The sequence below is a fragment of the Crocuta crocuta genome, unplaced genomic scaffold, assembly GCF_008692635.1.
Source record: "Crocuta crocuta isolate KB4526 unplaced genomic scaffold, BGI_CrCroc_1.0 scaffold279, whole genome shotgun sequence".
NCBI classification, from domain to species: Eukaryota; Metazoa; Chordata; class Mammalia; order Carnivora; family Hyaenidae; genus Crocuta; species Crocuta crocuta.
In genome coordinates, this window is record NW_027551570.1 from 311584 (window position 1) to 337766 (window position 26183).

General features: G+C 36.1%; 1 protein-coding gene across 7 annotated transcripts in view; it reads left to right on the plus strand.

Moving 5' to 3' along the window:
• LOC144220593 (uncharacterized) overlaps positions 1-26183 on the plus strand; it is a 402447-nt gene that overhangs the window by 167111 nt on the left and 209153 nt on the right. Inside the window, exon 1 of one of the 7 annotated variants that reach the window (XR_013331793.1) lies at positions 22608-22709. The exons of the other annotated variants lie outside the window; for them this stretch is intronic. The gene's annotated coding sequence lies outside the window, so the exon portion shown is untranslated. Of the gene's footprint in view, positions 1-22607; positions 22710-26183 lie in introns of those variants that run through there. 7 annotated transcript variants of the gene reach the window in all.

Here is a 26183-nt window from a genome sequence, read left to right on the forward strand (position 1 = left end):
ATGAGAAGAATAATAGAGGAAATGGAATGAAGGAACAACAGTGGAGAGTGTTGGAAATATCCAGTTCATTCAGTTTTGGGTGAATCTAATGATCCATAAATTAGGCACCAATGTGTCCTCTCTTTCAGATAGGGTCTTTGGTGATTGATGCTTTTCCTGGGTTGGACTAGAATCTCTGAAGGCCCACTTGAATTAAGTAATCGGAATCACACATACGTCCTCAGAAAAATCCCAAGTGCTTTGTATTCTACTCCCTTTCTTCTCTTTAATTTGGAGCTCCCAGAATGCCCTATGGTTGTGTGCTTTTTTTTCTTTTTCTGTCAATATTTGCTGTTTCTGCTGTGGCACTTGACCCTGATCCAGTAATGAAATCCCCTAGTATAAAATTTTAAAACAGCCATAACTTCTCTTATTGCCATCTATATTACTTGTATTAAGAATTGTCAAGATTTAAGCTACATATGAATAATGTGAGGTCTTATTACATGTAGGTTCTGATTCTGTAAGTCTGGGTTGGGCATGGGAATCTGCATTTCTAGCAAGCTACCACAGTATGCTGATGTACTTGAATCACACTATCAGTTGTGTAGATCTGGCCTATACCTCTCTATCTTGGCCTTTGCAAGCAGAAAGATGTCAAGGAAGAATGAGCTCAAAGATACGATTAAACATGTGGGAAGATTAAATTAAGAGAATATTAAGGTCTTTGGAGTTGTCAGCATCGCACTATTAGGAGAAAACACAGATATTAACTAATACCCATCTAATAAAATAACAGATGAAGTAGAGAGAAAAACAGGATATGTAAAAAAGGTAAGAAAAATGTGATAAAAATAAAAACCTGAGTGACAAGTATATGGAGAAGACGCTATAGATGGTGACCTAGACTTTGAAAGAGGCAACTGTTAAAAGCTTGCCTCGGGGAAAAAAATCATAACAAAGCACATAAATGAAAATCATGTTCTTTTTGGGAGCTTCATTTAAAAACTCCCAAACAAAGAAAGAGTGATTATTATCCATGTATTGCCATGGTTACTGTTTCTACAACTTAAAAGTGTTTTCTCACCTGTAGATGGGAGAACAAAATAGTTGAGCTTTGGAAGATGACTTCTGATGGCTGTATAAAGCACTACTCAGGTATCCGGAATCCCCACCTAGTTTCTGCTGAGCTCTCTTCCCTTGTGCTGTGTAGCTTTCTCAAATGACAGTCTTTCCCATTGTCTGTGTATGATTCCAAGATTTCTTTGGCCTGTCCTGCTGAGGCTCTGTGCTTCTGAGCACCTTTATCACTGCTGAGATCTTGCTTATAAATTTTGTGTCCAGCTGTGGTAAAAGTGAACACAGTTAAAAAAAGAATTGAGGGCTTTTTTTTTCTTTATATAGGATCAACTTGGAAAAGGGAACATCAATATAAAATGAACAATACTTAAAATAACTTTTTTTCACTTCCATTTACTTTCGGAGAGGTAAGTTACGATTCTATTCCACTTATAGTTTCTTTTCATGTGTATCCTGCAGTGAAGGTACAATAGCTTTGCATATGGAAGTAGTCAGCAGGGCTTAATTTCAATAGGAATCAGAGGTGGGTTAAAATAGAGGGAGTGGTTTAAAGAACCCTTCCCCTGCTCTTTCTGATATAATAGAAACTACTGAAAAGTGGTGTATGTGCAGAAGTCATTTTAGTGAAACTAAACATACTGAATGTGTTAGTATTACAGGCAAATAATTTATTTTGATAAATATTAGCCAGATCACATTTGTATAAGTCTGATAAATCAATTCTTTCTACATTTGGAATGATTGTGAAAAGTTATTACTGTCTTAATTTGGGTTCCTTCAGAGGTAAAACTGTGACCAAGATTTATGGTTGAGTAGTTTTTTTGGGTGTTAAATCCAAATACTGTAGAAAGAAATGCTAGTGCTGGTAGTTGTCCAACTACTCACATCAGGCTAGTGCATAATTAAGTAGTAAGTGTGAGAAGTTCCCGATTGAGCACTACCGGTGCGTGCTACATACTGTAGTATTGAATTCCAGTTTGTATGTGTCATCTTTTCCTACATGATGTCCTATTCAATCAGAACTATTTGAATATAAAAAATAAAGAGAGGAAATTATTATGACATGAAATCAGAAATTTAGAGATACTGAAGTATGACCAAACATAATTTTAGCTGTGACTGTAAAAATATACCCATTGTTAATGGAATTAGATTATCCTTCAGACCTCTTTTCTTGAGAATAAAATGGTGAGAGAAAACACGGTGTTTTCAGGCATCAGATTTCCTGGTGTATATGTGTGTGTGTGTGTTTATGTGTGTATTTGTTTTTGACAATAATAGATGATATGGTGAGGTGCCTGGGTGCCTCAGCGGGTTAAGCATCTGACTTCAGCTCAGGTCATGATCTCCCGGTCTGTGAGTTCGAGCCCCACGTCAGACTCTGTGCTGACAACTCAGAGCCTGGAGCCTGCTTTGGATTCTGTGTCTCCCTCTCTTTCTTCACCACCTCTACTAGATACCCTGTCTCTGTCTCTAAAAAATAAATAAACATTAAAATATTTCTAATTAAAAAATAGATGACATGGAAATATATATTCGTTCCTTGTGGTGATGAACAGTGTTTATAGCCAAACTGTGTGAACAGAGGTGTCCTGGTGGCTCCCGGAGTCAATCTGCCTGCTGTGCAGGGCCCAATAGTTGAGTTGGTGATTTTGTATCTTAAACCTGCTGGAATCAGAGTGTCCCAAGCTTCATCTATCTGTGGGTACTAATGAGATCACCTTAATAGGAATGGCTCAATTTTGATTGGATCTTGCCATGACTTCCTGACAGTGATCTTCCACATCATTTTGCCTTCCCTGTAGTGTTTTCTTGGGTTTCCAGCTTGTGCAACACTGTGTCTTAAACTGTGTTTTCCACGAGCCTGCTATCATTTAATTATCCTTTGCCAGCCACCGCCAAGCTTTGTTTAATGGATGGTGGTTGTCCACCTGACCTTCAGGACCAGAATGGCAGTAAAACCTCTTGAGATGTCTTGAAGTTAGGACAGTTCAGAGAGGTAGAGTTTGAAATAAAATGGAAAATACAAGAATCAACTGAAGATATTTAAACTGAGATATTTTAAACATTCAGCCAAATAAAATACATATCTGTAATATACTAAGCTGGCGAGTAAGTATCATGTTTGTGACTATTATTCTAGTGAAGATTAAAAATACAAATTAAAAGTTTTTTGTTTCATTTTCTCTTTGATGATTGAAATAATAGTTCCTCTGAAATCTGCCTGTATTGTACTTATTTATATCTTATTGTCTCATTCTTCCCATTCTATTGTTGAGAGTCAAATTCATCACAGTTTATCTTTGAGCCTCAAAATATTTAGGCCAGTGCCTTGCATGTATGTGGAATAGGCAAGATTTTATTCATTTTTAAAGCACATTCGTTTGTGGTATAGCTATTTGTGGGATTATTTATTCTTCGAATCAGGCATCAGGCACTGAGGATAGGCAGTGTGTAATGGTGAATAAAATAAGCACTGCCTCAGAGTTCCAATGGGTGCATTCTGGTGAAGTTGGTATATGGTAAAGAATCAATCTGTCAGTAAAATTGTTGGGATACTTTAGGTAACATGAAAATATTTAGCATCTCCTATAATTTTACAAATAGTAGTCCAAAATTAGTAAGCTATAGACATTCAACTTAAAAATTTTCATTAACCTTATTTTCTGTTGACACTTTCTTGGACATCTATGATTCTTTATATTAGGTATTTTATTGTTTAAGAAATATTAAAGTATATTTAGTGCTAAGCAAAATGGCTGGTGCATATTATGCTTTCCAAAAATTATTTACTAATGTTAAATAGATTATGTTCTGTTAATGATCAGGAACCCTGCCACATACTTTCCACTCATCTCTGTTTAATTTCACAACAATCTTTTAATAAAATCACTAGTATTATCCCCAATTTACAGGGAAGGTATTTGTGGCCCAGGAAAATTAGATAATGTATCACTGCTGCATCATTCAGCAAGTAAGTGTATGTGCAGAATTAAAGATTTGTTTCATTGTAGAGCCTACATTCTTAAACACTATACACAATAGCTTATAGTAACTTGCCAGAAACTATGGCATACACCTATGAAATTACCAGCCATTTCTATAACAAATAGTTTAGATATAGAAAATGTGAAAAAAAAATAAGCACAACATATTAAAATTCTCATTAGTTGACACATCTGAGTTTCATTGGCCTACCTACTTTTAAGATGGTCTGAGAAAATTTATGCATATATTTTTTTAATCTCAATATTTTAAAATTTAATTTTAGTTAATATAAAGTACAATTTTGGTTTCAGGAATAGAATTCAGTGATCTATCACTTAAAATAACACCCAGTGCTCATCACAACCAATGCCCTCTTTAGTACCCATCACCCATCTAGCCTCTCTCCTACCTACCTTTCTCCATCAACTTATAGTTTGTTGGAGAGAGGTTGTTTCCCTCTCTTCTCTTTTTCCCCCCTTCACGTATGTTCATCTGTTTTGTTTCTTACATTGAACATGAGTGAAATCATATGGTATTTGTTTTACTCTGATTGACTTATTTTGCTTAACATAATACATTCTAGTTCCATCCACATCTTTGCAAATGGCAAGATTTCATTCTTTTCATTGCTGAGTAATATCCCACTGTGTGTGTGTATGTGTGTGTGTATACACACACATATGCATATATACATCACATCTTATCCATTCTTCAGTCGATGGACATTTGGGCTCCCTCCATAGTTTGGTTATTGTTGATAATGCTTCTATAAACATTGGGGTACGTGTAATGCCTTCAAATCTGCATTTTTTATCCTTTTAGTAAATAGTACTAATAGTACAATTGCTGGATCATAGGGTAGTTCTATTTTTAGTGGAAGCTAAAATAGAGGAAGCTTGAGGAAGCTCCATACTGTTATCCAGAGTAGCTGCACCAGTTTACCTTCCTGCCAGTGGTACAAGAGGGTTCCCTTTCTTTGCATCCTTGCCAACACCTGCTGTTTCTTGTGTTGTTTAGCCATTCTGACAGGTATGAAGTGATACCTCACTGTGGTTTTGATTTCTACTTCCCTGATAATGAGTGATGTTGAGCATCTTTTCATGTGTCTGTTAGCCATCTGGATATCTTCTCTGGCAAAGTGTCTATTCATGTCTCTGCCCATTTCTTAAATAGATTATTTGTCCTTTGGGTGTTGAGTTTGATAAACTCTTTATAGATTTTGGATACTAACACTTTATCAGATATGTCATTTACAAATATCTTCTCCCATTATGTAGGCTGCCTTTTAGTTTAGTTGATTGTTTCCTTCACTCATGTTTGCTTTTATTTCCCTTTGGTGAACTGAGAGGATTTATGATTAAAACCTAAATATCTGCTTATGAAAATTGGAGAATTGAAATTAATTATTACAGTTTTTATATTCAAAACAGTAAATGGTATTATACTAGAAATTATGGAGTGGTAAAGTTAAATTCTTAATGTTTTTCAAAATTGGAGTAATGGCATATCTAACTGAACTGAGTTTGAAAAAAGAATGATTACATTAGGGAATACTTTAGGGATAATTACTAAATGATTAAAACAAACCACACAAAAAGGACTGGTGTTAACTGGTTTATATAAAATCAACATTTTATGAATACTTAGATGAGCACTATTAGCAAAAAAAAGCTTTAACACTCTCAAGATGTTCATTATCATTTAAAAAAGTCTTCTGAGGTTCTTATTTTGGTAGTGAAACACAGCATCCTTCTAAATTGCTAAATATTGTAAGTTGCCTAAAACTAAATATAAAACCTCACATTTTATTTAGAGCTTTATAATTCACAAAAGCACTTTTACATCCATTTTTTCATTTATTCTTACAATGGCCATGAAAGCTAGGTTTCTAGCTTTCCATTTTATAGATATATATAGCTATAAAATTTCCATTTTATAGATGAAGAGGTTGAGGCTCAGATTGGTAAGTGACTTACCCAAATTCACATAGCTAATCCATTCTCCTGCCCATTATGCAAGCCCAGTTCAATTCCAGCTTCACAAAAGTTCAAACTGAAGCTGACTGTCCCACCCTTTACTGTCATTATCCTTATGGAGATATATGAAGAAATGACCTTTACCCTTGGAAGCCCTTAATTTGAATATATTTGATCTCAGAACTTACTGTATTTTTATGATGAGTTTAATATTTGGTTACAAATTTAGTTCATTCACTGGGCTGTCATCCCAGACTTTTTTTTTCTTTTTTTAATTTGAGGCGGGCTGGTGATGACTATGTGGTGAAGATTATGGTCAGCAGGGTGGCAAGTGGTTAATGAAATATTCTGTATAAAAAGTTTTGAAGAAGACCATAATAAACCATGGTTTCTCTGTGTATTTATTGAGGGCATTCTATTTGGCTACTAGGTCATGGAGATATGTCTTTTATGGATACCTTAAAGGCTTCCATGAGTAAAGAAGACACAGCTTAAAATTGAACCAATCACACAAAGATGGTTTAATTTATATTTAAATACAGATTTTTAAAAATCTTCACACTAGCTTCTGGTGCATATACTGTATAATTTAGTTACTGTCAGCCAAGCAGAGTATATGCCGTTAATATATCTACATTAACACTTTAAAAAGAACAACTAAGTTGTCTTTTTTATTAAAAAGATCAAAAACACACAGCTACAATGAAAGCTATTTCCTCTTAGCCCTGAAGTGATTATAAATCACAAAATAAAGCAAAAGTAAAATGAAATATTTTTTTTCAAAATTGCCTCTGTGAATTTGAAAATCAGTGAAGATTTTCAGTCTCAACATTCTAAAGCAATGCTTCGCACAGAATGCCATATTTATGAATTAAATGTTATGATACCTGATTTTGCTTTAAAATAAATGAACTTGCATTTATTTTAAGGAACTGCATAGGAGTATATAGATGTAATATGACTGACCATGAATTCATAACTCTTAAAGGTGGGGAATGAATACATGGAAGTTTATTAAAATAATTTTTCTACTTCTATAAAAAAGTAAAGTATAAGAAAAAAATTTTGTCCTTCTAATATTGAAACAAATGGGTGTATGTGCATGTATGGGTACTTATATATGCATACGTGTGGGTATGTATACATGTGCATGTTTGTGTCTGTATGTATATATACTTACACATATGCACATGCAACTTCTACCTAGGGAACATGGTGAATAAATGTTTAGGTTCTGATTACATGCTATCGCTGCAGTGTTCTGGAAGAAATTAGGCTACCCTGTGGAGAAGTGAAAGAGCCTTTATTTCTCTTCTCTTTAGAGATTAATTTGTTTATGTGAGAATCAGTGCTTTCCTAAGGGAAAATGGAAAATAATGCATTTTCCTGATAATGTCTACATGAAATATGAGTAATCTGTATTTACCATGATGGAAAAATAATTAAAAATTAAGTTCTATAAAAAATATAAACCTCCAAACAGCTGTTATAATCTAGTAGAAAATAGTAGTGAAGTGATGATAGTAGAGGTGGTGTATGGAGAGAAAGGGATGGTTAATGGGTTCAGGACTTAACATTAAATAAGTATATAAGAGTTTATGTGATTGAGAGGTAAAATGAAATTTTGTGGAGAGACTCAGATGACCAAAGACTTTTATTTATGTAAGATGAGTTCCATTGATGTTTTTAAATTGAAAGACAATACTTCTGGTTCAGTTTTACATAGTTATGTTTGCAATTATTGCTACAAAATTCTGATTGAAATTAAGGAGATTAGAGGCAAATATAACAATTAAGAAATCATAAATGTCCACATGAGAGGAGCAAATGTCTAAATTAAGGCAGTAATAGTGCAGAATAAATTGGAAAAATAACTAAGAAATGGAACTAATCCACCGTGTTGAATATTGTAAAAGAGGAAGAAATTATTTAAAAAATGACTCTTAGATTTCTAATTTGGGGAAAGGGCTATCGAGTATAGCTCCATAACCATTCATCTGCAATTCCAAAATCTACATTTTTCTGAAAGTACGTAGTTTTTCCAGTCTGTTACCAAAACTCATTTAATAGCATGCCAGTTTTTGAGTTAATTCAAGATTATTTATAAAATTGTATTCTGCTTACTGTAAATATTCATATATTACTGTAGAAATATTCATAGTAGCATTATCTACAATAGCCAAATTATGGAAACAGCCTAAGTATCCACTGACTGATGAATGGATAAAAAGGTGTGGTATATGTATATACAATGGAATATTTCTCAGCCATCAGAATGAAATCTTTCATTAGTAATGACATAGATGGAGCTGGAGAGTATTGTGCTAAGTGAAATATGTCAGAGAAAGACAAATACCATATTATTTCACTTATATGTGGAAATTAAGAAATAAAGCAAATTAAAAAAGAGAGATAAGTAGACCAAAAAACAGACTCTTAACTATGGAGAACAAACTGGGGGTTTACCAGAGGCCAGGTGGCTGGGGGTTAAATACATGATGGTTTCTAATGAGTGCACTTGTGAAGAGTACCAAGTGTTGATGGAAGTGTTGAATCACTATATTATACCTGAAATCAATATTACACTGTATGTTAGCTAACTGAAACTTAAATAAAAAGTTGAAAAAAATTGCCCTAGAAAGAGCTGAGAGCATTATATAATACATGGTGTATGTACCTCATTATCTTTATAAAATCCAAAATATTCTGAACACCAAAACATATCTAACCCTAAGAGTTTCTGATAGACATTATGGATTTGTAGTGCTGTCTAATATGATATTCTTTATTAGTAAGATGTAATCTAGTCTCTTAAAAGGTAAAATAACTATAAAACTTGAGCATGACCTTTTTGGGCATTATCTTGAGAATAGGTTATAAAATGAATGGTGTGCCATGGCAATATGATCAATGATTGACTCACATGTGGATGGGGCAGAATATAATTGAATTTTCCTATTTCTAGATTTCTGCTTATATTCCCTTGACTAGAATACAAATGAAAACATGGAAGAGGGAACTCTGAAGTAGAAACGTAAACAAGGATAGAAAATATCCGACATTACTAAGAGAACATCGAAAGAGAAGATCTGTGGTTAGCATAATGTTTCTGATTAACTTTTTAGTCATTTCTACCAAATTTATAGGAAATTGACAAGGAATAGCATTTTTTCATAGTACCAGGATATATGAAACAGAAAAAAACAATCTGTCTCAGCCAAAACAGCTGCAGTAAGTACCAGCTCATTATTATATACTTGGACTGAGTATGGTCAATTGGTTTGCCTTGCTTGTAGCTTAAGCTTTGAGAGTATTCTCTTGAAATGTCCAACAAAAGAGGAATTCCTAAATTATGACACATTTATGCCACAAAAATAATTCTCTGTAGTGAGTCAAAAAGAAGAGGTAAACTTTTTTTATTTGCATTTATTTGGGAAAGAATAATTCTACCATGCAGAGTTAAATAGTCAAGGAAGATTTCATTCAGTATNACTTTGAGAGTATTCTCTTAAATGTCCAACAAAAGAGGAATTCCTAAATTATGACACATTTATGTCACAAAAATAATTCTCTGTAGTGAGTCAAAAAGAAGAGGTAAACTTTTTTTATTTGCATTTATTTGGGAAAGAATAATTCTACCATGCAGAGTTAAATAGTCAAGGAAGATTTCATTCAATATTGTTGCAGTGCAGGTCAAGATTATTACTATAAGAGAAGGATACTGACCTCAACTCCACTGCAAGAAAGGTGAGACAGTTTTAAAGCACTGGAGTGAACTAGTAGAAATATACTGGAGGACATTGCTGGGGGGCCAGAGGGTTTGGTCAATATGATTGGCCCTCTGTGTTTGCTAATTGGTGCTTATCTAAGTTAGATTCCTACTGTCCCATGGAGACTTGGCGATAGAGGCACTATTTTTCTTGATGTTTACATTTCAAAAGGATGGCTCCCAAACTTCCGGGGAAAGATTATCCTGAGTTGTAAAACTATCAAGAGGTGGGAGAAGATTGACATCTCAAAGGGGTCATGCTGTTAAGAGTGAGGCCAGGGGCCAGTATCAGGAAGAAACTTGTCCAAAGTTGAGCCAAGCTGAGAACAGTAGCCTTCTTGGTAATAGGAAACAACCTCCATTTTTTTTTATGGAAACCATTTTTTTATGGAACAGTTTTAATTTCTTAATTGAAAAAAATGAGGCCTCTGGTTAATGGCTGACTAGATAATTCCAATAAGCCTTCCACTAAGGACAAATAGAAATTTTGGAACAAAAATTATACTTAAAAATCGTCTTGAAAGCCTTTAATTATCAAGTTAGTAAAAATTTAAGATACTGAGTCACCAACTAGTAAGGAAATAAAAAATTCTGATTGAAGACATAGAAGTGAAAAAGAAAAAAATGGAATAAAAACTGGGAGAGCATAAGGGCAAATATTAAATTTTTAGATAGGAATTTTTAATATGAAAGCAATAAAATAAATAATGACATGAGCTTCGACTAAATTTTAATGTTTCTGTTCTATCAAAATATAAAAAGTCTAACAGCAACTGTGGAGAAATATTTAAATAAACATAAAAATTAGATTATAATATTGCTGTTTTCTGGAAAGCTTTTAGAAATAAATACAAACAAAACATTCAATTCAAAAGGTGGGCAAATAATGGGAAGAGGCAATTCACAAAAGAAGAACTGCAAATGGCAGTGAAACAAAAAAAAAAAAATCAGCTTCCCTTGAAATAAAATCATTGTAAATTAAAGAAATATACCACTTATCAGATTGTTCCCCAACTCACTATTGAAGAAATACTGGTAATAGTTTCACATTTGCACTGTACCTCAGTATTGTAAATTGGTACAAATTATTGGAAACCAGTTTGGCAAGAATGTTTTAATCCTTGACCTTGTATTTCTCCTCAGATAATTTTCTTGGGAAATAACAGTAGTGGATATATGTACATTTGAAATAACTTAAATGCCCAATAGTCAAGGAGTTTTAAAACTAATCATGGAATATTTATACTGCTTGGAAATTAAATATTAAAAGTATGGAAGTATGTTGAATTATGCCTATGTAGTGTGAATCTATGCATGAGTGACAGTAAATAAACAAAACTATATGTATTTAAATTTTCTTCCTTACATATTTTTTGTTTTCTTACTTTTCCAAAATAGGCATTCTAATTTTAAAGAAGAAACTATTATAAAATTTCAATCTCTTCCTTTTCTTGATGGAAATTTTTACAGTCCTTCATTCCCACTCCATTTTCTTCCTTCTCTGAAAATGCCTATAAATAATTATATATGAATATAATAATTGAATAAATATATATTCATATATGATGTATACAATGTATGGTGTATTATGTATACATGTGATACACAGAGAGAGACAGACACAGACATACTTCTTTATTTTTAGCTATATGATAGGATTAAATTTTTCTTCGCATTAAGTCATGATTTTCTGAGTAAATATAACCAGGCATTAACTTTCACGTAAATGCTTACTGTTTATATTTGAGCTTAGAATCAAGGCTCTGTAAGTATTTGTTAGTTGGTTAGTACAAATATGGACTGTTTTTTAATCATNTATATGATGTATACAATGTATGGTGTATTATGTATACATGTGATACACAGAGAGAGACAGACACAGACATACTTCTTTATTTTTAGCTATATGATAGGATTAAATTTTTCTTCGCATTAAGTCATGATTTTCTGAGTAAATATAACCAGGCATTAACTTTCACATAAATGCTTACTTTTTATATTTGAGCTTAGAATCAAGGCTCTGTATTTGTTAGTTGGTTAGTACAAATATGGACTGTTTTTTAATCATATTTCCAACATTTATTCTATAACAAAACTCTATTTCATCAGAAAAGGCAAGCTAATTATCCCTTTTCTATGTCTATCTTATGCTTGTTTTCTTCATAAGTTAAAAGAATTATGGGATGTCTGGTTTCATAGCACCAAAGCAGCACTAATATGACTCTATTCCTATCTGCTACCGTCATGTACTTTAACGTGTTAAGATTATGTCTCTCTGAAGCCAATGATAATCACTCACGGGTTGCAGTGGAAAGTTGTTACATTCCAAGCAAAAAAGAATGTACAAAAAGGAAGGAACAGACAGGTCTCTGGGTTACACAAGGCACTTTCAAATAGCTTGGCTAATGGTTATGTGGTAAACTACAGCATCTTCAGTGCTTTTAGGACAGTGATCGGGTCCATTTTATGTACCACTTTACCACAGTGCCTCGTACAGTGTCTAGCAAGAAGTGGTCAGTTAATAAAAACTGTTTATCAATGCATTAAATTTTATGTCTGTATTAAATATGAAAAAAATAACTTACCATGGAAGTTTATCTGAAATTCCCTGTCATCTGGATGCTACCACCATCTTTTTTAGGCTCTGGAGGTAGAGCTTCCCCCAGCTGCAGCTTAACTGCTACAGTTAGACCAAGACCAAGAACACTTACCAGTGGCATTAGGTCACTGCCAATTGCCTTCACTGCTACTTAAGCAGGAGTCCAAAGAAGGGTCTTCCCTTCTGGGAGTTACAGTTGCACCTACAGTGATCCTGAAATAATAGCCAGTCATCCATTTTGAGCATGCACATGTGTGGGAGACGGGTTTTGTGCTGCTGTAAGAATTTCATTTTTGTACCCCTGAAGGGTCACAGGTAAGCCATTTAATTCATCCCACATGGCTAATATACAAAGAAAAACTCTGCTTGCCCCGGTTGTTAAATATTTTAAATATCACTTCTTTAGGAGCACCTGGGTGGCTCAGTCTGTTAAGTGTTTTATGCTTGGTTTGGGCTCAGGTCATGATCTCATGGTTGCTGGGTTCTGTGCTGACAGCACAGAGCCTGTTTGGAATTTTGTCTCCCTCTCTCTTTCTGCCTCTCCTCTCCTCACGCTCTCTCTCCCTCACTCGCTCTCTCGCGCTCTCTCTCTCTCAAAACTAAATAAATAAACATTAAAGAATGTCACTTCTTTAAAGGGAGAAGTTTTTACTATTTGAGTATTTCGATACTTGGTTGAGAATTCCTGTGGACCAGGGTTCTAGGCAGTGGTATATACCATTCCCTCATTGCCTTGTTACAGCAATGCTGGGCCCTGGATTTAAGTACCTAGAGCACTATCAGGGTTTTCTTGAAGTACATGGCTAGAATATGGCCAGGTCAAGATCAAGGCTCTCTGGTTTCATACACACTGTACTGTACACCATGGTTCAGGCTGGTGCTTGTCTCCACCTGCAGCCAGCATGTGAACTGACAGCTTCACAAATTTCCCCATACATAGGGGTTCCTTTGGTACATTTTCTTAGGATTTACAACTGTCAGCTCTAGTAATCAGAGAAGCAGGAGAAGAGGTCATCATTCTAGTTTAATTGCAATTATTCAGTAATTAAGGTGTATGACTAGGGCAGGCAATCTTATTTTTTTAGAGTTAAAAAAATTTTAATGTCTATTTATTTTTGAGAGAGAGAGACAGAGACAGAGCATGAGTGGGGGAGGGGCAGAGAGAGAGGAAACATGGAATCTGAAACAGGCTCCAGTCTCTGAGCTGTCAGCATGGAGCCCAATGCAGGGCTTGAACTCACAAACTGCAAGATCATGACCTGAGCTGAATTTGGACACTCAACTGAATGAGCCACCCAGGTGTCCCTAAACTTTTTTAAATGTTTTATTTTTGAGAGAGAGAGAGAGAGAGACAGAGAGAGACAGAGAGAGACAGAGCATGCTGTAGGGAGGAGCAAGGAGAGAGGGAGACATAGAATCTGAAGCAGGCTCCAGGCTCCGAGCTGTCAGCACAGAGCCTACTGAGGGACTGGAACCCAGGAACCTTGAGATCATGACCTGAGCTGAAGTTGGATGCTTAAATGACTGAGCCACCCCAGCACCCCAACAGGCTATCTTACTAAGTAGTCTTAAGAAATAAAGGTCCAAATGTGTTTGTAACATATATTAATTTAAAATTAGATGGTTTAGAGCACTGGTTATTTACCTGAAGAATATGAAAACATTAATGCAAAGGGATACATGCACCCTCATGTTTATAGCAGCATTATTTTACAATAGCTAAGGTATGGAAGCAGCCCAAGTGTCCATCGCCTGATGAATGGATAAAAAAGATGTGGTTATATACAGAATGGAATATTATTCAACCATTAAAAAAGAATGAAATCTTCGCTTTTGCAACAACATGGATAGTGCTAGAGAGTAATAAGCAAAGTAAGTCAAAGAAAGACAAATATTTTATGATGTCACTCATATATGGAATTAAAGAAACAAAACAAGAAAAAGGGAATAAAATACAGAGAGAGAGAGAGAGAAACCAAGGAGCCGACTCTTAACTATAGAAAACAAACTAATGGTTACCAGAGGGAGGGGGTAAATCTGCAGTGGGGATTAAAAGGTACACGATTGTGATGAGCACTGGGTGATGTATGAACTGTTGAATTGCTGTATTGTACACCTGAAAGTAATATAACACTGTATGTTAATTAACTTGAATTAAAAACTTAAAAAAATAGATGGTTTATAAAAATATAGCATATTTTTATATGCTATAGCACAGTGTGCCCACAGTGGTTTTAAACAAATCTACTAGAATCAACACTTAGAAAACAAGTATCATATTGTAGTAAACATGCTTTGAAGAGGCTACAATAATAATGCCTGATCTAGACTTGAGCGCACACTCATCTGGTTTCCCAGACTATCCCGAAATGGTGACATCAGCCTCCTCATGATGGTAGGTGAGGAACACCAGGCTCAGACAAATCTGAGTTTACCTCCCAGAAGTCAGTTTGCTGCTCCAGCAAAACTGGAGCCTTGAAATGTGGTTATATGATCTAGGGCTCACTTCATTGTGCTGCTTCCAGGGACATAGCCATTCTTAAAAGGGTTTCGAAAGTTAAAGTTGTTGAATTTTTAATGAAATTTCCTCAAAACAAAGAGTTGGGTCTGTATCGTTCCTCTCCCCTTGAGATTATAAACTCTATGAGAGCAGCGACTCCACCACCCATTTGTTTCTCCTACAACACCTTATATAGTGTCTCCTTTCAAGAGGGTAAGAATAAAATAAAGGTTTGCTGAATGGCAATGTAGTGTGAAGATATTAGGGGTTGTATTTGTTGGCTAGAACTGGAGTAACAAAGTACCACAACCTGGATGGTTAAAAACAGAATATGTTTCATGTTTCCAGAGGCTGGAGGCCTGAGATCAGGATGTCCACCGGGTTGCCTCATTCTGAGGGAGAATCTGTTCCATGCCTCTTACCTACTTCTGGTGTTTAGCCAGCAACTTTTGCCATTCCTCGCCTTGTAGAAACATTGCCCAAATTTCTACCTTTGTCTTCATAGTATATTCTCCCCATGTGTGGGTCTGTGTCCAAAAGTCCCTTTTTATAAGGACACCAGTGTTATGAAATCAGAGTCTTTCTTAATCATGTATTTTCCCCCTGTATTTTGTGATGCCTTGACATCTGGAGGCATTGCCAATTCTGGAGACTGCCCTCACAGGGCTAGCTAATTTTTAGAGGTAGTTAATAACTTGCTTGTAAGCACAACTCTGATATGCAAACCAGCCATCCCAGAGCTCATACTATGAGCCACTTTCTCTTTCTGGCTTTTATACTCTAGGAGGCAATATTCCTCTGCCCTAATCATCCCTGGGGGAGGGCATCAGACAAGTAGGGGCAGCCGTCTACACCCTGGAGCTTTCAAAATTATTCAAACTGCCCAATTCCAATCTGGTCAGCCTGTTCCCCTGTCTTACCCATTCCTTCCCATGAAAACCACCGTAAAGACTTGATCCAGGCTTTTCCATCACTCTTTCTACCTCCTGCCTGACCCAGATGCTTTTCCATGTGGTTCTGCATGGTATGTTGTATCTCTTATTTCCAGGGAATTATGAGTAAAAACTTCTTCCTTCATAGCAGTAATCTCCTGATCTGTCAGCCTCACCATGCCTGATTGAAATAGATCCCAGCTACATTAATACAGAGGATTGCTGTACTCCAGGATGACATCATCTTGACTAATCACCTCTGCAATGACCCACTTCTCAAAAAGATCATATTCTTTGGTACTGGCCATTAGGAATTTAATACAACTCACAACAGATGTCAACTGGACTTACTTTTTTGTGTTAAAAACATACGAAAACTTCCTAACATGTAGCATTGTATAGTATATAATATAATGGCAAATATATAGGGTGTGTATTGGGGAAAATGTTAGGTTTGGAAAGGACCAGAGAATAACCTAAGCATGGCACAGAGCTGAAGAAGTGATTAAAACAAGCTTTTATGTGGGTGATGACAGATTTCTAATATGACATTTGCAGTATTTGACAAATTATATCAACCTCTCTAATTTCATAATCTCTCATTAGCAGAGAGTGGGTTATACTCTCTTGGAGAATATTGCAATAGATTTCTCATTGGTGTCTCTTGTTCTTTCAAATGCATTGTCCTTTGATGTTTTTCTTTTATTACCTTTAGGTTAATACCCAAAGGTTAGGGTAATGCTAGCTTTTCCTATAGATGCATCGCAAAATCTAAGTGGTTTAACACAGTAGAAAGTTTCATTCTCATTTATGAAAATCCAAGACAGATGCCTCTACTGGGCGGGTACTTTTCTTCCCAGTGGTGATTTTGCAACTCACCCACCTTTAACATATGACTTCCAAATGGTCATAGAAAGCAAAAGAGAATGAAGAATCAGACATCGAAGCTTTTATGGGCCAGGCCTGGAGTTGCCATAGATCACTTTTTATGGACTACATCTTAGTCAAATGGCCACATCTAACTGCGAGGGTGACTGGGGAGTGTCATCCACCTGTTGGTTTAAATGAAGGAAGGATGGGCTGGTGAGCTGCAGGCAGTGTTTACTGCATGATAGTCAACTTTTTCCATGATACTCTGCAGTCTACTTTCCCAACTCAGACCTCACACTCATCCCTTTTATGAACCTGGTATAAACCAAAATGGGATATTGTTTATTCTCTACGTATTTACCTTGTATTTTTCACATCTGGGTGAATGCTCAAAATTTCCTCTACCTGAAACCCCTACTTCTTCACTTCTAGGTCTCCATGAGCAATACTGCTTATCTTTAAAGACCTAGCTCCAGTATCACTGTCATTAAGAAATGTCCCCTATACCTTCCATGACTTAAAATGAAAGGGGCAGTCCCTCTTCTGGATTTCCATAGCAAGTTATCCGTGAGGGCAGTGTTGGACAAGACAGCCATAAAAATCTCCAACATACATTATAAGTGGAATGAATGTTTATATTTATGAAACTAGAAAAATTTTTCATTAAAAATTTTATCAAGTTATGACATTTGGTAGATAAATTATGCTCTTTAATAGAAGAAAAATTATTTTGACAAGAATGAGATTATTGTACTTAAAGTTCAATCCTATTTAAATATGTAAACAGTTTCATTTATTATTTTTCTTTTCAAATTTTTATTTAAATTCTAGTTAGCTTACAATGCTATATTGGTTCCAGGAGCAGAATTCAGTGATTCATCACTTACATACAACACCCAGTGCTCATCACAATAAGTGCCCTCCTTAATGACCATCACCCATTTAGCCCAGCCCCCCCATCCCTCCATCAACCTTTATTTTGTTCTCTATAGTTAAGAGTCTCTTATGGCTTGCCTCCATCTCTATTTTTATTTTATTTTCCATCCCTTCCGTTATGTTCACCTGTATGTTTCTTAAATTCCACATATGGATGCAGTCATTTGGTATTTGCCTTTCTCAAATTTATTGCCCATAGCATAATATGCTGTAGTTCCATCCACATCATTGCACGTGGCAAGATGTCATTCTTTTTGGTGACTGAGTAATATTCTATTGTATATATCTACCACATCTTTATCTCTATCTAAACTGTTTTAGAGGAAATTATCTAAACTTTAAGAGCTAGAGGGGATAATTGAGTCAGAGGCAATAAAGGGAGAAAAAGACATCAGTTATAAGGAATATGTTTTGCCTGAAACATCATCATAGGAACAGAACTGGCAAGAAGTTCCTGAGCACCAAGAGAAAGTGGCTCTCTGATCCACAGAACTGTCCAGTTTTTACCCATGTTTGATGGATTTGTCCCTAATAATAGAAAATCTAGCTCAGTAAACTAGTTCCTCTAATTCCATGATATACAAGTAAACTTTTCTTCATACATTGACTTCTCATAAAAAAAATCTGCCTAGGAATAGAAGAATACACAGGCCACAAAGATATAAGTGTTGAACATTTGAGACTTTAATCAGTCTCTTATGATTTTACTTAACTTAGTCTTTCTGAGACTTCCCATCTCTGGTGTGCTGGTGAGAGTGTGTTTCTTAATGAGTACCAGAATCTGCTCCATGGAAAATTTATCCTCTGAAACTTCTTGGAGTTATAGTGACCTAATGAACAATATGTGTCCAACATCAATCACCTTAGGACATTCGTCACTCTCTACTTTGTGCTATAGTTCAATAGGTTTAGTGAAATTAATGTGTCACGTTAATTTTGAATACTGGATCTAGGACAGAATCACCATGATATGTACAGTGTGCAACTCATGCTTTGTTAGTGATAAGCCATAAATTTATATTTTTAAAATTTAGGAACCCACACAGATTAGGAATTCAATCACCCTTTGCTTTAGAGGAACAAACTATACCCTATGGGGCAAATATGGTCTGTGGCTTCTGTTTTTGTGCTGCTAATGAGCTAAGGATGGTTTTAACACTTTTTAAAACGTATGAATACAACAAACAAATAGAAATAAAAAGAGGAGAGAAGAATATGAAACAGAAACTGTATGTGGCCCACAAAGATAAAATATTGACTATCTAGCCTTTTATGGAAAATTTTTATTTGGGTGCTTGGGTGGCTCAGTCAGTTCAGTGTCTGACTGGCCCAGGTCATGATCTCACGGTTTATGAGTTCTGGTCTGCATCAGGCTCTTTGCTGTCAGTACAGAGCCCACTTTGCATCCTCTGTCCGCTCCCCTCTCCCCCACCTTCATGCTCGCGCGCTCTCTCTCTCTCTCAAAAATAAATAAACAGTTAAAAATTAAGAAAAAAAGAAAATGTTTTTCAACTCCTGTCTCTGATTACCAAGCCAAACTATGGCGCTCTTATAATTTAACAATTATATTGTTATGTGACTAGTTTCCTGTAATTACATGTATTCCTTAGGAAATGTCCTTTCCATGTGAAAGAAACTTTCTGAAAAGAATGTGACTTATAAACTTCCACAGATTAACCTGTGTTTTATTTATCAGAAGCTAAAAGAAACATTTTAGTTAGCCTCTTACTACCTCCAAATAAATGCACTCTAATCATTATGTTTAAACAGTCTTTCATTGGTTCCAAATTAACACATTTTATGTTATTTTCACTGTAGTTAATGTAATTAATTTGAATGTACATCTTAGCCCAGTACTTACAGTTAAGATTACTTAGTGATTTCTTCTCAGAATAAATAAATGAAAACAAGTAAATGATTTTAGTTTATAAGAGAACAAGTAAATAAGAGAACAACTAAATGATTTTAGTTTAGATAGTTCTATACTAAATATAGCTATACTTCTAATTTTGCTCTAATTTTACCATTCCAATTATAAAAAGAAAACAAGAATTATGTGTTACTTAACCCTAACATATGCTTTCATTTGCCTTTACTTTTTCTTACGTAAACCATGTTTATATTGACATTAGAAATGGCCTTTTTGACTTATTTTAAAAGTCACTTGAAGGAGAAGCATATTAAGGCTGATTTGTTTAATGATGTGGGAATAAAGCCTGACATTTTAGAGACTTATTAGTTCTAAGAAAAGAAACTCTCTTAAGTGAAACATCACTAATGTGTTTCCAAAAGGTCAACAATTTATTACTTTATATAACAGGTGGATCAGAGCCACTTGATCTGGGCTAATCAATTGCTTTTTTCCTTTAATCTTCTTGATTTAAAAATCATTACAGGAAGACCTATGCATATGGAAATGTAGCAAGTTAGCATGAAAAGATGGATGCATATAAGTTTTGTTGTTGTTTTTGTTCTTTTATGGAACAGGGATTGATAAATGGTTAGAGCAAAGACCAAGTTGTGGTGAGCAGGTGGGTTGGTGCCTCATTTGGTGGTCCACTATTATCTTCTACCCAACTTGTCTTCTTCCTTTGTCTTTTGCAGTCCACTGGGAATAATTGAATAAGCGATTGTCAGGCCTTTTTTGTATTTGCAATAGAAAATAGTAGTTCTCAGGGTGTCTAGGTGGCTCAGGCTGTTGAGCATCTGACTCTTGATTTCAGCTCACGTCATGATCTTATGGTTCATGAGACTGAGCCCTGTGTGCTGACAGCGTGAAGCCTGGTTGGAATTCTCTCCCCACCCCCTCTCTGCCCCTCCCCTTCTCACGTTCATTCTCTCTCTCTCAAAATAAATATTTTTAGAAGAGAAAATAGTTTTTGGAGGAGAAAGCTACATACTGCATTGCTGTTAAAATACTTCTCTATTGCCACAACATCTTGGAGAATTACTGTTTGTGCAGCCATAATCACGTCATATCTAAAAGACTATTTGCAGGGCAGAGAAAATTGAAGAATGATGAATAGGACACGTTGCTTAGGTATGTGTTGCCAGAGCCAGGAGTCGTTTGTTTGAATTAAAAATAATCAAACTAGATTTATAAAGGGAACAGGAGATGGAGGAGTTTGCTGAAAGTGTACTGAGTGATCTTATATACTCTAGAACAAGAAATTCAATAATATCTCTGATGCAGTTTTGAATGGTGGTGGTAGGGGTCTGAAGCTGATAGCCAAGAAAGAATTCTTGAGACATCTTTGGTGCAAAAAGGTGATTTTATTAAGGCATCAGGGCAGGACCTGTGGACAGAAAGAGATGCACTGGGATTGTGAGGAGTGACTGATTATATACCTGGGAAGTAGGGAGACAAGGAAAACGGGAGGTTCCCAAAAGGGGTTTCATAACCTAAAGAGGACTGCTAACGTACTGGAGGCTTAGCTATTGTCAGGCTAAGGTTATTTTTTCCCTCTAGCAAAGCATTAACATTAAGACATCCCTGGAGAAATGTTATACTCACTATTTGCCTCAAGTGTTCATCAGTGGGATGCAGGTTATAAAGAAATTTAATTTTATTTACCATTTCCTTTTGCCTTTGTTCCCCACATCATTATAGAGGGGAGGGTGATGTTAGGGCTCCAGGAAACTGAGTCTATGGATTTCTGGAGGTTAGGCTTGATAAGATTGTCCTTTTCTTATAATTTACTAAGACATTTATAAACTGTTGGGGACTCATATCCTGCAAGGCTATGATCTCTGCCAGTTAACTGTTGGCTTTTTCCTTTCCTTTGTCCTTGGGCAGCCAAGAGTGCTTAGGAATGTCAGAAGTATCCCAGATGCTTCTGGGATACGCTTGTGCTTTGCCCTCAGCTTACCTTTGGCTCCCTCCTCATCCCTGTAAGATTGTGTCCAAGCACTAGGTGGCGCTCAGGAACCACTGGAAGACTTCTTGCCCACTCCCACTCTGTACCACCCTTTAACATCACTCTCTCTTTCCCTACCCTCTCTCCTGGTCGTTCCTGCTGCTGCTCCCTGTTTCAAGGCAACATTCTCCTTTCTCTATAGATTTGATTTCTTGGTATCAAATCCAAGGAGACTATATCCAGTTGCTTCTTTTGCTCTGTATCTCCTCCTCCTTCAGCTACCCAATGAAGCTCTAACTTTACTCTGAATCTACATTCCAGATGCTAACATGAGAGAATCAGATTGAGTAGGCAAAGGGTTAACAGTAGGCAGGAAGCAGTGGCTCCAGCCTGCTCTGCAGCCCCCTTGGCTTCAGGGCTCCCCTTAAAAGTGCTTGGTCCTCCTACTCCTCAAAGTGTTCACCATGCCCCTGCCCCAGCTGCAGATACTGGTGGAAGACTGTAGCTGAGGGCAGGATAAACCCCTTCCAGATCTGCCCACCATGCTAGGTGCCATGAATGGAGTCTCACAAACTGTTCCCAGCTCCTGACAAAGTCCCACTAAAAAAAGACAAAAATCCTTGATGGCAACCCAGTCAGGACCCCTCTCACTCTTGTGAGCTTTGTACTTAAGCTCAACAAACTATCACTTTGCTCATTGCTGTTCACCAGATTCATTCTCAGACTCCTTGAGACAAGGACCGGTGTCTCTCCCACCCACCTGTAACAGCATTGTTCTTGTTTGAGCCAACTGCCCACTTGCGACAGGAATGCACCACAATCTCTGGGGTGAAGTTACATGATCCCACTGACTGCCAGAAAGTCCAGGGAACCAGATTATCTGTAAAGTTGGGAGCCTAGACTGAGAAGTGTGACTACTGACATTTGCATATTCAGGACATTTATTTGGTTTCCCAGTCACTGGGAACATTGAGGAATATTCATTCATTCACCAAATGCTTTATTGAGCATCTGGCGTGTGCTGGAGTTAAAACAATGAGTAAGATACAGTTGTGTCTTTTAAGGACCTTATAATCTACTGGGATTGACAAGTCTGCAACCCTTTCCTTCCACAGAAATCAGTTCTTCAGCCTAGTGAGCACAGGGCACCCATGTGAAGAGTTTTGGAGGACTCAGATGATTTTCTGCTAAAGCGGTGAGACAGAAGCCACCTCTTAAAAGAGGTACAGAAATTAGCCAGATGGAGAAAGTTGGGGGAACCCATACAGAGAAGGATACATTTCAGGATCTAAGTCCATTTGATTAAGATCAGTTGTCAGAAAGAATAATTTATCAAAAAGCCAGTTCACCAGAGGATCATTGTGGTAAACTTGCCTATTATCAAAACTTACTTTAAAGCATATCATCCTTGCAATACTAATACATTCAATACATATCAATATGAATATATTATTTTTATGGATACATACTGAGTTTTTTAAATTTTATCAAACTGATCTTTGATGAAATTGATATTTAGTAAATTTGTAATTCAGTGCTTTAGCCTTTGGGTTGTTGGGGAGGAAGACCCTCTTCTGTACTTCAGAGTCCTTCTATCTGTACTTAGGCTCAATCAACATGAGACAGATTAACAAGAGAAAATAAAATTTAATAGGGCATTTACAGGGAACCAACACAGACTGGAGATTCCAAAGACAGTGAGGCAACTTGAAGCTTATATCAGCTAAGAAGAGGAGGTCTGAGGATTGAAAGAGGTGGAAGGCCATTCATAGGAAAATGAAAGGAGATGTTTTGAAAAACAAAGGCTGCTCTATTGTGCAAATAAGTTTCCTAAGTAAAGGGGAATCTCTGTTAAAACTCTCTTCCTGGGGCGCCTGGGTGGTTCTGTAGGTTAAGCTTCTGACTTCTACTTGGGTCATGATCTCCTAGTTCTTAAGTTCAAGCCCTGCCCCTATGGCTCTGCTGAGAGTTCAGAGCCTGGAGCCTACTTTGGAGTCTGTGTCTTCCTCTTTCTCTGTTCTGTGACTCACACTCCATCTCTTTCCCTCTCTCTCTCAAAAATAAATAAACATTACTGATAAAAAGCTTTCTTCTTGGTACAGCCTCTCCTTTCTGATGTAAATTTAGACTTAGAGGACTGAGAAGAAGGCTGTTCCTGCATCTTCTTGATTTTGATTACTTAATTCAAAATAATACTCATACCAAAGTGGCCCATCTTGGAGTAGGCTGCCCTTGGTCCCTGTAGGGAGGAAGGAAGAGTATGAGGAGAGAAGTTCTTGCTCCTTGTGGCCAGAGCATAAAGTATGAAGTAGACAGAGGAAGATGATTGGGGAGCGAGAAAGGAGAAGGGGGTATAAATGAATTACCTCTCAGTAGGCTTTTATGTACTGACAAGAGTTAATATCTAAAAAATATGTATAATAAAATATAACGCCAGATATTTTATATTAATTTTATATTTAGCCATATCTATTTCATTCCAACGGGTTGTAGGCTTCTTGAGATCAAGAAAACTATTTTTTTTCTTAACTTAAATCACCTCGGATTTGGTATGGTATTTCAGTCTACACACATTTTCTTCTCTTTCAGCTTTATAGGTTCTTTGAGTGATCAGTAAATATATTTTAACTGACTAAGCCCTTATGCTCATTAATGTTAAGTATAATTAGACTTTATTAATTCCCAGTTCACTTGTGGATGCTTCTGTTCCTTCAGAGATACAAACAGAGGAATGTTACACAAATTTCATTATTTTTTTATGCCTTCATAAATAGAAAAAAATGTCCCTCTTACATTAGTGACTTAAGACATTAATCAATGTAAAAGAATGACATGCGTTTAACTATTGGCGCTACATCTTATTATTAATGCAGGTCTCTAAATGATTATTAAGCACAGCAAGTGATTACCGCTCAATGACTCCTTCCCTTTACTTCCACAGGATCTTTTCCCAGGGCTTAGCTGATATAAATAGTTTGAAATTAGCTCTTTCGTTTTCTATAGATTTCTTTCATTGCAAACATCTTGGTACTTAGGGAGATACAATCCAGAATATGATACTTTAAATTGAATAAAATGAATATAATTATGGATAAAGGAGTGCTGAAGGTATCTAGAAATTAAGATCAGAAATTACCTATATCCCATTACCATGGTAAACAGTTGGTTTTCCAAAATGAATATTTTTGCTTAAACATTCTCAGTGGTAAGATTGAATATTTAACTGCCTTATAATTTCTACATATACCCTGAGTTGACTTTATGTATAGGTTTGTACTGTTGTTTAATTAAGTGAAACTCAAAAAAGAATAAGAAATGATTGTTCTATTAAAGACTAACTCACAAATGAAAGTCACATAGATTACAACAGTTGGGTCAGCAGTAACTTGATGTTTTGCTAGTGTTTTCAAAAATAAATGTAAAGGAATAAAGTTATTTCAGGAATACTTCTGATGAATAATCTTGGAAAAAAATTGCTAGTGCAGAGGAAAGAAACATGTTTGCTTACAGTTCATGCTTATAGTTTTCTTCCCAAGCCAACTTTATTATAAAAATATGCTAATACAGGGACATGTGGGTGGTTCAGTCAGTTGAGCATCTGACTTTGGCTCAGGTCATGATCTCATGGTTCCTGGGTTTGAGCCTTGTGTCGAGATGTGTGCTCATAGCTCAGAGCCTGGAGCCTGCTTCAGATTCTGTTTCTCCCTCTCTCTGCCCCTGCCCTGCTCACACTCTGTCTCTCTCAAAAATAAATAAACATTTAAAAAATTTAAAATGCTGATATAAACAACATAAACCAGATATAGAATTGAGGAATTTGAAAGCATTAGTAATGAAATATGCACAATGATTTTCATAAATATGAATGCCTTTAAAGTGTTGAATCAGTTCCTATTGTGCTTGGCAATCTCTTTAACTAGCTTCCAGTAGTAAGTTTATTCTAACAGCTTATTGAATTTGTATTTACAAGGCTAAGCATGAATGGGAACATTTGTGACATGGCTTTGAGAAGCTTTCTGTTTTGGAAGTTTCAGCTTTTCAAGGCAAGGTATCATATCTGCTCTTCTTTCTGTAACTATTGCAAGATATATATAGCACAATGTTTTGTTCACATTGTACCTTGAGTAAATATTATGTGCTGACTGAATGGATCTGAGAAGCAGGATGCTTTTACGGCCTGTACTTCTCCAATATAGTACCATTGTCACTGACACCAGCTGGCCATATCAAAGACTGACACTTAGCATTTATAGTCTCATAAAATGGGGATCACCTTGGAATCTGCAAGTGGAACTATAAACTGGCAACAAACATTACACAACTGGCAACAAAGATTCCCCAGTTTCTAATTATAAGGCCATCACATGATTCTCTAGGAGTCTTCTCAGCTTTAAGGACTGTGATCCAACTTTCTTCCTTGGTTTTGTCGGCTTGTAAATTTTGGAAACTGTTGACCATTACTCATCTGATGACTGATAACACCTATCAGAAAGCTGTCATTCACGATGAACAGTTTCAAGGACCTGAGGTCCTTGTTGTAGCTTACCTGACCCTGACACACTTTCTTGGGAGGCACCAGGAGATTCTACTACCATTTCTTTGTAAATTCCTTCTGCTTGCTTCTGAGATGAAGGAGACATGGCTGAATCTGAACTTTTCCCCAGATGCTCTATCAACTTTTTTCAAAGATCTTTTAT